Below are 12,346 nucleotides of genomic sequence, written 5' to 3' on the forward strand. Positions count from 1 at the left end.
GTTCCGTTCTTGTGCCACCGTTGTTGGACCTGGCATCGCTCCAGATGGGTCATGGAAAATACTAATAGCACCACGGGCGGTGGCCTTGTACGGCTACTTGCACCCGTTCATTGTTAAAGAAGCAGTGTTCATTTTTGCGTGTGGAACTGCATTGCACCAAAACCTTTAAACGCTTAGCTTAATGAGGAGAAGGCACTATCACGTCTACTCTTAATGCGAAGCTTAAGCGTCCTCCTGATTTTTTTTCTCTTTACAAAGAAACAGCAGTGCAGAGGCCACTAGTCTTAACAATGAGATCACATAGGCAAGACCTCAAAAATGCCATTTTTTTTTACCCTAACTCGATGTCAAACTGCAGAGCGAACCAGTAAAATTAAATATATGACCTTCCTTTGTGACAAGCTATGATGTTGGCAGTACAAGACAAAACACAATGAGAAAAGCAGAACAATTTAAATGCTCTTGCACATTGCCAAATGGTGCTAAAATGTAAAATGTGTGTTGACAATTGGAGCAAACTATAAATCTAGACAGTATGTCTTGTCAGGAAGCTAAGAATAATAAAGCTGCCAAGTGAGGTATTAGCTTTTGTATGAAAATCACCACACCTTATCCGATAAGGAATCTTCTTCCTTGGCAGCTGAATTGGTCGAAGGCATTCGGACAGGAAGCAGAGCTCCGTATACATGACTCTGCACAAACAGCACCTGAAGTGTTCGCAGTGGTGTGCTGTTGTTCTGGCCTTGGTGGTGTTGTAAATTATTTCAGGTAGACAGAAGCTATAGATAGGTCAAGAAAAATATGCACAAAAGATGCAGCAGCTCATTAACAAGAATGGCATTTTGTTTGTTCAGGAGAGGTGCCAAATTGGCACAGAAATGCATGAAAAAAATTCAGAAAATGAAAAAAATGCATTAACAACAAAGATATCTGTACCGCAAGGTCCTTTACTGGCATGCATTGCTGCCCTAAACGGGACAGGTAAATTGAGATACTTACCTACACTGCTTTCACTTCGCTAATTCTTTATTGTGATCACACTGCATTTTGCATGCATAATTTCAACAAAAATAATATAGCTTCAGTTTTATGCGACATCTCACAGGTGATGGCTGTGACTTTCTATGGCAGGTTCTCTGGTTATGCCAAGTTTAAAGGGTCAGTCTACTCACCGAGATGAGTATATAAATAATGGCATATTCTGGTAGTTGGCACCCTATAACATCAATAACGAGGGGTCTGCGCTCGGTTTAGGCAGGAATTTGTATTTTATTTCGGCGTTAAAAGTCGCGTAAAAAAGCATGGTGGCGACCCCAAACGTTCATTTTGTTCAAGAAAGTGGTAGTCTTTTTTTGTAGAAGCATAAGTGAATATACTACGTACCATTTGTATGCCCCAATGTCAGAGAAACGCACGTTTTGTTCTAGTAAACTGTAGAAGGCGTACCGCTCGCTTTTTCTGTAAATCACATGAATATTTATAGTTACACGTACACAAAACGCAGGCACATTCCCACTTTTAGTTCAGCGTATGCTGGCAGAGACGCAAAAATAAACTCAGCCTATAGTGGCGCCATCTCGTCGTCAGGATGGGAACCATTGCTGTAAGCAAACCGACTCTCCACTTAAGCCTAGGAGCGGCAGAATCGTCACTCTAATTATTAAAATAATGAAAATTTATCTCTTATATGTTTTCTTATAGGCAAGATGAGACGAAGCGAAAGACAGGTGCCCCATTTATGTCCAGTGAACGCACTGAAAAAGGCAGCAACAACGAGAATTCAGTCCGAAGCGAGAGGTCCAGCTTCGACGGGCGCCGCCATGTTTGTCACCGCGCGGCGGAAATCCAGATGGTTGCCAGATGAGACTACCATCTCATACAGATGTGTTCCCACATTAATAAATTCTATTTTAAAATGTTCTACTGCACTCCTTGGCACCACAGCTGGCTAAACGGTAATTTGGGTAAAGAGCTATCGGTTGCCGCAAAGAAAATATGGTCGATAAAATTCAGTAGACTGACCCTTTAAGAAGCAGCTGTCTTCTTCTTGAAGACGACACTCCTTGAAAGGGTGTTTGAGAAGTGCTTGCGCTCAAAGTGAGGCAGTGAATTTACTTCTGCAATTGTAGCTAATCAATGACGTACAGTACAGTCCATTGTTAAACAGAACATGCGATCGTGTGCCCTCTGCGCTTCAAGAAGCCCTGCTGCCTAGATGCGGTGTGAATAGGCGGCATCAGGCGCATGTGCGGAATGACCAGCCGTCATGCTTACTGCGCATGTGTCTTGTGCCGACAGTTCCCACAAGTTCTCATCGGCAGCGCTCCACGAAGCGCGGAGGCCACGCGATCGCATGTTCCCTTTAATAGTGGACCGTACTGTACCTTCAAAATCCTTTATCTTTGTAGTGGTTTCCTGAAGGCCGTCATTCAGAGTTCTTAATTTCACAGTTCTTTCTTCCTGTTTTTCTATTGTGCTTCTCAGGCTTGCTATCATGTCGTCCTTTTTTTTTCAGATCCCTATCATCTCTTGCAAGCTTTGCTTGCATTTTTTTTCATAACCTCACTTCTTGCTGGATTTATTTTTCTTTTCTTTTCGATAATTTCAAGCAGCTCATTTTTTTGCAATGTCCTCTTTTTTTGCCTTTCCTTCTCCACCTGTAAACAAAGTGAACTGTTTTCTACACATCTGATATGTTTTATCAAGGAGTGCGATCATCGCACCACTACACTGAGCACTGCACCTCATGAGGGTCATCCTAACTGGTGCTAGAATCAAAGCTTTTCTGCAAACACAGGTGTCCACTTTCAAGTGCAGCTTGAATTTCCTTTTCAGAATCTGACCAAGGATTTTTAAACAATACACTGCCATTCTTTAATTTATTACATCTGCACTAATCCTATATCAAGGGTACATGCTTGTGGAGCACTAAGGTACTTCCAAACTGCCGCCAAGGAAAAACAATGATGAACATTAACATGTAAATAAAAACAAAATATCAAGCACAGTGTTTCTAAAGACATCAAGCGCTAGAATGCTACCACTAAAATAAGTGCAAAACTGATTTTACAAATGCATATGCAGTATAACCACTGAAGGCTTGAAGTATGCTGCCACTATAGGTCAGCAAGAACGTCTGGTACAAAACGAGCTATTGATATATGCATGCATACAATAACCATAAGTGCTCACACACATCTGCAGCCTCTCCAATGTTATTTTAAGAGTATTATAAAGTATGCTGCAGTTGTACAATTCTTCATATTTGACAATTACCTTCTCAATTTTTTAAAATTACTGCCTCTGGAATTGTTACCTGCATCTTTTACGAATTCGCGTGGTTTGAATCAATTTCATGCTCACGGCTGCACTGAAATTTTTTCTTGATATGTTATGTCGATTGATGGCTTAAAACAAAACGAACATGGAATCCTGCAGGATTCGTAGATTAAAGCTAGGCAGTATGATCGCTTGCAAGATTTCGCATGCCATAGTGCATGGTGCCAATATACTGCACAACGCCCAGCAGTGTGCACATGCGCACCCATTTCCCGGCATTACATGGACCCAGTTTTGTACTCACCTCTAAGAATAAGATAGTAGTCACTTTCACTATCAGCGTCAGTCCATTTGCCAATGTTTGAGCTGTGAAGCCAATTTTGTTTTCAGGATGAAAACCTTTCACATCGGTGATCAGAGCAATAGCAAAGCTGTTGTCCTTGTAGCGTTTGTATGCGTGTGAAGGCACACTGCAGAAAACACTTGATGCAAGGCGGCCACGATAAAACAGCTTCGCGTACGTGGTGTCTTGCCGGCATGGCTGGCATTCACGTGGTTCACCTGATGGCACCACTAGCCCTGCTGGTTACTGGCTCACTGATGGAGGCTTGTCTTGGATTCTCAGATTGTGTTTATGCCACCGCGATGGCTCAGTAGTTGTGGCGCTCGGCTACTGTCTTCAAAGACGCGGGTTTGATCTTGGCCACGGCGGTCTCGTTTCGACGGAGGCAGAATGCTAGAGGCACGCCGTGTATTGTACGATGTCTTGTGCACATTAAAGAACCCCAGGTGGTCGAAATTTCTGGAACCCTTCACTACGGCGTCGCTCATAGCCTAAGTCGCTTTGGGATGTTAAACCCCCCCCCCCAAACCATAAGCAATCAGATCGTGACTACAAGACTAGCAAAGTTGTGTGCATGCAGAAATAATTGCCTTGCTAAAAAAATTGTCTTATAAACATTGTTTTCTGTCTAGTTGAAAGCATGCAAGGTTGATACCACCGTGGTTGATACCTACTTGTAGAATACGTATCTTTCGACACTTAATGTAGCCAGTAGCTGATTACCAGAAGCTACAAAACAAAAAATGCCGCCGCTTGCGTCAGTCACATGGCAATTCACATGGAGGGGCAAATTCAATTGTGCCATTGCAAACGCCTCTGAATGTTCCAGTGGAACATTCTAAAAGCAAGTGCAAAGACCCTATAAGACTTAATTGCACCTGAGCTTGCAACAATGCTTGCCCAAGACAATAGCCCTGCAACAGCAGAGAAGTGACCCTGAAATCACCAGCACTGTAAGTATGATTCCCAGCTGTATGTGCTACGCTCAATTTGCTTAGTTTCGCTTATTGACAAAAAAACAAAGAAAAAACTTGTTCATTACAGATTAGAAATGGCGGAAGAGGTCTGTCACAGGCAACTTGACAGAAGAGGGAAGCCCGAGGTCTCAGGAGCAGGCCTAGGTTAGTGGAGCTGTTTATGTTCACGAAGCGACTTGATTTATTGTACCATGTGTGCTAGTAAATTAAGTTTAGAGCCCATCTGTTGCTCATTTTTTGTGCTTAGCAGTCAGTTCCTTGTGTGCAGAATGGACCTTGCCCAGCAGATCATGAAGACATTTAAAATTTGACTGCATCTCAAGAAGGCACAAGCCGGACATATCAGCAGATGCAATCACTGGTAAGCAAATTTTTAGCTTCTGCAAGAGCAGTTTGTTGGTGCTCTTAAAATACAGTTCATGTGAAGTCTAGTTCTACATCCACTTCTGAATATCTTTCATGTAGAGTGCTGTGCATCAGTGCAGCAGCCTGAACCAGCCAGCGCCGTTATTCGAAGATGGCCCAGAAGATAACCTGGCGTTGGTTCACGGGAAACAGCTTTCGGTAAGCTTTGCAGAATATTCATAGCGTCCCACAGCACGTCTGCTAATTGTTACAAATTTCTTTGTGCCCTGGTAAATATCCTGTTTGCATTTCTAGGAACCTTTCAGTGAAGAGGAGGTCCCGTCTGGGAGTCCAGATCAAGCGGGGAGCCATGATCTGGCATCTAAAATTTGGAGGACCAAGCATAGAAATCAATTTTTGAGTTTTTTGAAGCACAGTGAATGAAAAAGTTGTATTGTCTAAAGGTGACATATTTCTTTCAGTTTTAAAATATTTGCAGCAGCATAACCTGACACTAACAGGGCTCGTAAATATTGTTGACTTAGTTGTTTAATCTCCTGCCAGGCAATCTTGCCAACTTGTCAGTATTGCTAGGAAAACTGCTGAATCATTGAGGAGGACACTGACATTTCATTATTACTTTGCTATGTGCATTGTACGCATGGGGGAGGTTGAAAAAAGGGTGCGAGTTCCTTGCTCTATTGCAGCCTCTACCATGCACTGACGAGCTGTCTGACATTTGTGATGGAGCTGTGTACCATGACTTTGCTGCTGCTACTGGTGATGCTGGCCTTACGATCAGTTTTACACTAAATGCTGATTGTACTCCTTTATTTAAATCAAGGAGTGCATCAGTTCGGTCAATTGAGCTAATCGTAAATGAGGTTCCTGCAGCAGAAAGAATGAAGAAGCTCATCTTGGCTGCTCTATGGTTTGATTAGGATAATCTATGCATGAAAATGTATCAAAGTATTTTTGTACAAGGTATGAACAATCTTTCCACAAATGGCTTTTTATTAAACTATAAAGGTCACGCAGAATTGTTTCGTGCTTTCTGTATTTGCTGTTCAGTGGACTCCATGGCAAGAGCACCAATGCAAGGAATATTGTGGTTGTAACTGGTGTCTCCAAAGAGGCGAGAGAGTCGGAAAGGCATTGAAATATCCAGTTCTTGCTGATTGCCTAGATTGGACTGAGAAGCAGATGATTAATGACATGGAGGCTGCTGTTCAAAGTAAGCCTGTAAACGGAGTAAAAACTGTTTTCCCACGAATCAACCTGGAACATTTTCATATAGTCTGGAGCTTTTTTCCTGGCTATATGCATTGTGTTCTGTTGGGGGTGGGGAAGCAGCTTTTAGAGTTCTGGCTTCAGCCCTTAGCTCATGCATACTCGATAATAAGATTCAGTCAGTAGCACCTCCAAAAGAAGTTAAAAGGTTTCCAAAGCCAATGCATGAAAGAAGGTGGTGGAAGGCCAAAGAATGGAAAAATTGAATTCTTTTTTATAGTCTTCTATTTCATCAAGACATATCAGAAAAAAATACTTAGATCACTGGGCACACCTTTTAGAGGTTGTACACATCTTGTTTGCAGGAAAAGATTTCCTTCCCAGACCTAAATGTTGTGGAGGTGCACATAGTGACCTTCCATGGTTATGCACATTTGTATGATGGTAAGGAGTGCATGACCTTTAACATGCACCAACTCCTTCACCTGATGAAGAGAATGCACCATTGGGTGCCACTCTCGACTCCTTCAACCTTCCCATTTGAGTCTGGTAATGGGACCTTATAGCAAGCAGTCAGAGCTGCCAATGGCATCCCACAACAACTATGCAGAGTCTTGGAAGTGGATACGTTAGTCAACAAGCTTGGTGAGGCAACATCTACCAGAGTTGCATCCTATAGTGCCACTCTAGGTTCAGCCTCCACTACACTAAAGAATGTTGCTATCCCTTGAGAGGCATGGTTCGTTGGGAAGGGCACACTATTCTTGCAACCACAATGTAAAAGAAACATCCGTATGCTGCCTGAAATACCTGTGCAGTATGCACAAGTGTATAGAAATTACTGCAGTTTTACCAACTCAAATTATGCTGTGTGAAGGAGAACTAGTAATTCAGTTGTTTTTCTTTCATATGGATCATAAGCATCCATAGGAATGTTGTTTGCTGTGGGGAAAGTGCATTTGTTACTGAGCTGCTGAAGCACATACCTGTGAAGTTCGGTACCAGGGGGCTCCGGAAATCGCGGCCACCTGAGATTCTTTAACGTGTACTGGCATTGCACAGTACATGGGCCACTAGCATTTTGCCTCCATTGAAATGTAATCACCGCGACCGTGATTGAACCAGCATCTTTCGAGTCATCAGCCAAGCACCATTACCACTGAGCCACCGTGGCAGGGCAAAAGAGGTGCCACCAGCTCTCAGGTGTTCCTAGGTGGCCTTCCCCTAGTGTTGACAGAGCCCAATGCTACATAGCCTTGGTGATTGGACTAGAACTGGCATATTCAGCATAGCGTGGCTATGGGATGAGAGACATTATTATAAATTAATCACCACGTGCCATTTGTGTGTGCTTGCCAGATACAATTATAATTCTATTTCTTTTTGTGGTTCAGGTTTCCACGATCCAACAATACCTATAACATCACAGTATTGAGGTCACACGAGACATGCAAAAAGAGTAACACAATCACTTTTTGTCTGATTCATTTCATCTTTTACAGTCTTTTTGATGTCAGCATGAGCAATGTTACAAATTGTGAGATTTAGCGTTCCAAAGTAACTCTGGCAATGAGGGATGCTGTAGTGGAGAGCTCTTGTTTTTTGTGTCATCATCTACCTGACTACACCCACTGCAGAGCAAAGGATTCTCCCATGTCTCTCCAATTAACCCGGTCCTTTGCGAGTTGCAGCCACTGTATCCCCGCAAACTTCTTAATCTCATCCACCCACCTAACTTTCTGCCATCCCCTGCTACGTTTGCCTTCTCTTGGAATCCACCCGTTACCCTTAAGGACCACTGGTTATCTTGCCTTCGCATTACATGCCCCGCCCAAGCCCATTTCTTCCCTCTTGATTTCAACTAGGATGTCATTAACCCACGTTTGTTCCCTCACTCAGTCAGCCCGCTTTCGATCTCTTAACATTACATCTATCATTTTTCTTTCCATAGCTCGCTGCGTTGCCAATAATTTAAGCTGAACCTTCTTTGTTAGCCTCCATGTTTCTTCCCCATAGGTGAGTACCGGTAAGATACAGCTGTTGTAGACTTTTCTCTTGAGGGATATTGGCAAACTGCCATTCATGATCTGAGAGAACCTGCCATATGCGCTCCACCCCATTCTTATTCTTCTAGTTATTTCCCTCTCGTGATCTGGATCTGCGGTCACTGCCTGCCCTAAGTAGACATATTCTCTTACTACTTCCAGCACCTCGCTACCAATTGCGAACTGCTGTTCCCTTGCTAGGCTGTTGAACATTACTTTGGTTTTCTGCATGTTAATTTTTAGCCTTGCCATTCTGCTCTGCCTAACTCATTGATCATGCTTTTCAGTTCACGTTCTGAGTGACTTAGCAAGGCAATGTCATCAGCAAATCGCAAATTACTTAGGTATTCTCCATTAACTCTTATCCCCAATTGTTCCCATTTCAGACCTCTGAATACCTCCTGTAAACAGGTGGTAAATAGCATTGGCAAGATCGTGTCTCCCTGCCTGACACCTTTACTTATTGGAATTTGATTGCTGACTTTATGGAGGACTATGGTAGCTATGCAATTGTTATAAATACCTTCCACTATTTTACATAACACTTTTCTGCACCCTGAGTCTGCAATGCCTGCATGACAGCTGAGGTTTCCACTGAGTCAAATGCTTTCTCATAATCAATGAAGGCTATATATAGGAGTTGGTTATATTCTGCGCATTTCTCGATCACCTGATTGATAGCGTGAATATGGTTTATTGTCGAGTATCCTTTACAAAAGCCTGCCTGATCATTTGATTGATTGAAGTCTAAGGTTGTCCTGACTCTATTAGCGATTACCTTAAGTAATCGTAAACTCGACTGTAGAGAATTACCAGTGTTTCACACATTTTATTCTTCACCAACCCACCTATGCCCATTGTGGTAAAGGCCTTCCCCATTCACTTTTAGTTACCCTGTCAATGCCAGTTGTAACCACCTTATCTATACAAACTGGTCATCCTGTTGGTGGACCTCCCCAGCATTGGCTGGCTGCCACAGTTGACTTGCCTTAGTTTTGTGGGGTTTAATGTCCCAAAGCAGCTCAGTGTGAGAGGTGCTACAGTGGGGGGTTCTGGTTGAATTTAGGTCACCTGGGGATGTTTAATGTGCTGACATCTGAGAGCACACGGACGCATTGTCATTTGCCTCCGTCGAAATGTTGCCGTCGTAGTCGAGATCGAACCCAGGTACTCTGGTCGATAGTCAAGCGTCTTAACCACTGAGCTTACTGACCTTAATTCGTCTGAAAACCACTCGGCAGAGGCAAGTGTATAGCTATATCAGATGCAGTGCTCTGCAGTCATTTTGCACTGCTCCATCACAGTTCTAAAATTAAATTATTTCTCATTTTCTGTATTTTCGCATGTTGTGAAGTGCTATACATGGTTTAAATTGCCTAGGAAGGATGCAGTACTGAAAGGAAACTGAAAATATTCAATCACCTGGGGTGCTTCAGAGTGCACTGACATCGCACAGCACTCAAATGCTTCGTATTTGGTCTTCATGAAACTGTTTTGTAGATCGTGGCTGGGAGTGAAATGTATGCCTTAGTCTCAGCAGCCAAGTGCCGTCACTGGGCTATCACGGCAGTCTCTGGGCTTTTCTGCTTTGGATAGTGTACCACTTACTTCAGTGCATGCATTATGGGAGTTGAGCTGACACTGACATTCCTGAAGCGAACGCAAGCTGTGCTTTCATTTCGTGCATGTTTGTTATTTGTAATATGGTTACACTGCACACCGTATATTTTGTCTCTTTAGATAGTGTAGTGATTATATAAGTGCATGCATTACTGCAGTTGGGCTGACACTGTGACATTCTTGAAGAGAATGCAAGTGATGCTTTCATTTTCGTGATTGTTTCTTATTGATAATATGCTACCACAGCAGTCTCTGTGTATTTTGTCTGCTTTTGATAGTGTAGTGACCACATCACTGTGACATTCTTGAAGGGAATGCAAGTTCTGATTTCATTTTTGTGCATATTTCTTTCTTGTATTATTGCTTCGCATTTGTCTTGTGTCATCCTATTGCTGCTCAGTTTCAGATAAATAATATGCTTGCATTGGCTATTTTGTTTTTCATGTGACTAAGACTTTTATAGAAAAACTGATTTTCACATGCTTATGTGAAAATCACATGAATGTTGCAAGAACTACAATGAAAACTTGGTTTGCCAGCCATGTAAAAAAAATTCAAGCAGGTAAGCAATATTCTGAGAAATTTATGAAACATTTTTACAATGCTCACATCTGGCCTAAACCTTAGCTCCCTGATCACTTTCCCTGATCAATCATATCATCCATGCAGAGACAACCCCACTGTTGAGCAAGGTGGCACCATTTCAAATCTTGCAAACCATGAAATCTACAAAACCAATTGGAATATTCATTGGGAAGCTTTGAAGCAATTGGAATCTTTGAAACCATTTAGGATTGTGGGAACGAGTTGTAATCTCCAATTGGAGGTTGTAAAACCAATTAGGACTGTGGGAACCAATTGGAATGTCCAGTTTGGATTTGTTAGCCAATTGGATTATCCAATTTGTCCGACCAAATGGATGACTACATCCCAGAGAAGGCAAATTTTTTAGTTGGCCTGTACGCCTGTGTTCCTCAAGCGTCTATTCCAGTCGCGAAAAAGCACGTTCATTAATGTGCAGGCAAACCGTGGCCATGGGCACTCAGTGCGCTCCATCTACAAACCCCGATAGCTCATGCCGTGGCGTTTTCATACGTAGAGTGTATTGCTTCACAAGGACGAATAAACATGCATAAGATATAAGTGGGCGCGATAGCACAACATTATAAGAAAACAGTGCGTTGCAACAACTGCATGATCCAGAGAGTCTGCTAGCCAGTCTAAAACTCATTGAACACGGGAAAAACTTAGCTGAACATGTAGCAAACTAAGCAGTAATCGGCATGTGGCTCTTCGAGTGTACACCTGTTTTGTTGCCATAATGTCGGGCGAGCGCTTCCGCTCGTGCCAAGCGCCGACCATTATGGTCTTCGTGTGACATGTTTGCTGGAAGAGGCCGCACGTGGAGGGCACGTCTCTACAGTTCTGGGATGCGAAACCTACGTGGACGCCTCCGGTCCTCACCACGGGGGATGGTACACGGTCGCGGTGGTTCGCAACAACAACACAGTTAACGGCCTCACCTTCCGAGCCAGCAGTGTAACACAAGCAGAAGAGGTTGCGATTGCTCTCGCGGCCTCACATTCCGATTCAAAATACATAATCACCAACTCGCGAGGGGCCTGTCGGAACGTCAAACAAGGCTGCACTCCCTTCCTAGCCTATCGAATCTACCAAAATTGCATACGGGTTACGACCCCGCACACCGTTACCTTATATGGGCCCCTGCTCATCAGGGGTTGGCAGGAAACGAGGCAGCAGACGCAGCCGCCCGCGCGCTCTCTCACCGGGCTGTTTTCTCCTCCCCATCCGATCAGGAACCCAATTTTAATCCGGTCTATACATTCAAAGATATTACAACATATTATCAAAATTGTCATCGCCTTTACCCTAGCCCATGTAAAGGCCTGAAGAAGGCGGATGAGCGGCTCCTTCTCTGCCTTCTCGCCAATACATTGCTGTGCCCGGCAGCGCTAAAACATTTTGACCCCTCCTTTAGCGGCAGCTGCCCACACTGTAGTGCAGTGTCTTCTGACACCTATCACATGGTGTGGGCCTGCCCCTCCAACCCCGCTATTCTCCCCATCCCCAACCCAACCCGGGAGGACTGGGAGGCGACCCTGCTCGGCTGCCACGACTTGGCCGGAATACATGGAGCGTTTTTACCGCGGCGAGTCGTCGATTTTCGCCCGACGGCGCAAATTTGACGCCCGGCGTCGAGAAAAACGCCCGCCGCCGCCGATCAGGACCGGCTAGATTTTGACGTGCGGCGTCCGGTGAGGCCGGAAGCGGCGGCTGAAGCGAGCCAATAGCAGCGCAGAAAGCCTGCTCTTCCGGTCCTCTGTCTGCCGCCGCCAACATGGCCGCCAGGGTCGTCGAGCTACGCAGTGTTCTTGGCACGGAAATGTTATTGTCGTGAAAATAAACGCTTCATCAGACTTGAAATGTCGCTTTTTGTGGAGAACACGCCGAATCTTGGATCGGAATGCCTGCGCTCCCTCCCTGAA

General features: G+C 44.0%; 1 protein-coding gene and 1 pseudogene across 3 annotated transcripts in view; both read left to right on the forward strand.

Moving 5' to 3' along the window:
- Positions 1-12,346, forward strand: part of LOC149355558 (uncharacterized) — a 212,965-nt gene that overhangs the window by 179,379 nt on the left and 21,240 nt on the right. The gene's annotated exons all lie outside the window — the stretch shown is intronic.
- On the forward strand, positions 3,817-10,228 carry LOC149355560 (uncharacterized; annotated as a pseudogene). The gene is made up of 6 exons (XR_016289318.1): positions 3,817-3,885; positions 4,468-4,575; positions 4,667-4,743; positions 4,868-4,960; positions 5,065-5,163; positions 5,260-10,228. The product of XR_016289318.1 is annotated as an uncharacterized LOC149355560 (transcript).

The sequence above is a fragment of the Amblyomma mixtum genome, chromosome 3, assembly GCF_055824585.1.
Source record: "Amblyomma mixtum isolate Tamu chromosome 3, ASM5582458v1, whole genome shotgun sequence".
Lineage (NCBI taxonomy): Eukaryota > Metazoa > Arthropoda > Arachnida > Ixodida > Ixodidae > Amblyomma > Amblyomma mixtum.